Here is a 1875-nt window from a genome sequence, read left to right as displayed (position 1 = left end):
AGTTTACCTAGCAATCCCATTACTGGGCATATACCCAAAGGAATGGAAATTATTCTATCATAAAGGCACATGCACATGTGTGTTCACTGCAGCACTATTCACAATAGCAAAGACATGGAATCAACCTAAATGCCCATCAACAGTAGACTGGATAAAGAAAATGTGGTACACATACACCATGGAATACTATGCAGCCATAGAAAAGAATGAGTTCATGTCCTTTGCAGGGACATGGTTAGAGCTGGAGGCCATTATCCTTAGCAGACTAATGCAGGAAGAGAAAACCAAATACTGCATGGTCTCACTTATAAGTAGGAGCTAAATGAGGAGAACACATGGATACAAAAAGGGGAACAACAGACACTGGGGCTTACCTGAGGGTGGAGGGTGGGAGGAGGGAGAGAAGCAGAAAAGATAATTATTGGGCACTAAGCTTAGTACCTGGGTGATGAAATAATCTGTACAACAAATTCCCATGGCATGAGTTTACCTATATAACAAACCTGAACTGTTGAGTCAATACCTCCTACTGGTCTCTCCTCCTTTCAATCTTGGCTCAGTATTATCTGTCTTTATATTTCTACCAGAATAATTTATGTAAAACAAAAATCTGATCAATTCATTCTCCTTTAAAATCATTGATAGTTACAGCATAAATACGAAATTCCTTAACATAGCATACACAGCCCTCTGTGATCTGCCCACTGTTTATCTTTTCCTTTCTGTCCCTTGTCACAACTTGTGTTAAAGTTATATTCAACTTCCGGTTCTAGGTGCTTCAAGAGCTGTGGCTTAAGGTGCAGACATGGCCAAGTCCAAGAACCACACCACACACAACCAGTCCCGAAAATGGCACAGAAATGGCATCAAGAAACCCCGATCACAAAGATACAAATCTCTTAAGGGGGTGGACCCCAAGTTCTTGAGGTACGTGAGCTTTGCCAAGAAGCACAAGAAGAAGGGCCTAAAGAAGATGCAGGCCAACAGTGCCAAGGCCATGAGTGCATATGCCAAGGCTATCGAGGCCCTCGTAAAGCCCAAAGAGGTTAGGCCCAAGATCCCAAAGGGCATCAGCTGCAAGGTCAATTGACTTGCCTACATTGCCCACCCCAAGTTTGGGAAGTGTGCTCATGCCTGCATTGCCAAGGGGCTCAGGCTCTGCTGGCCAAAGGCCAAGGCCAAGGACCAAACCAAGGCCAAGGACCAAACCAAGGCCCAGGCTGCAGCTCCAGCTTCAGTTCCAACTCAGGCTCCCAAAGGTGCCCAGGCCCCTACAAAGGCTTCAGAGTAGAGATCTCTGTCTGCCAATGTGAGGACAGAAGGACTGGGGTGACCCCCCTGGGCTGCCATCTGCATGGGGCTGGTGTCCTCCTGTGCTATTTGTACAAGCATGGGGCTGGCGTCCTCCTGTGTTATTTGTACAAATAAACCTGAGGTAGGATTCGTTTTTTAAAAAGTTATATTCCAATAATGTTGCCCTCTTATGCAACCCTCCTCCTCAAAAAGGACACTTACCTAGCTGCCTCACACAAACGAGCCTTTTTTTTTTCTTCAATTTCCTGTCTGCCTGAAATACTTTTATTAACTGCCACTCCTCCTAAATTCTGGTCCCAAATTACCTCCTCTATGAAACGTATCCTGCTTCACCACTCCCCAAAACTCAGCTAGAGCCCACAATTCTGGGATCTCATTGTACCCCTTGAATGCCTGTATCACTATACTTACTGCATTGTATTGAAAAAAAACTTATTTATGGATAATTCCTCTCTCTATTCATAGCAACTCAAGAATTTGGAGTCTTGATACCTCACCACAGAAGGTATTTAATGTGTTGAGTAGCATCACCCCACTCTCCAGTGTATTATAACATTTACA

The 1875-nt window shown here is 44.3% G+C and overlaps 1 pseudogene; it reads left to right on the top strand.

Moving 5' to 3' along the window:
* The first annotated feature begins 795 nt into the window (after positions 1–795).
* Positions 796–1291, top strand: LOC116460253 (large ribosomal subunit protein eL29-like; annotated as a pseudogene).
* Positions 1292–1875: the final 584 nt, after the last annotated feature.

Source organism: Hylobates moloch, unplaced genomic scaffold (genome assembly GCF_009828535.3).
Source record: "Hylobates moloch isolate HMO894 unplaced genomic scaffold, HMol_V3 SCAFFOLD_20, whole genome shotgun sequence".
Classification (NCBI taxonomy): domain Eukaryota; kingdom Metazoa; phylum Chordata; class Mammalia; order Primates; family Hylobatidae; genus Hylobates; species Hylobates moloch.
Note: the sequence above shows the minus strand (reverse complement) of the source record. Positions and strands in the feature narration are given on the sequence as shown.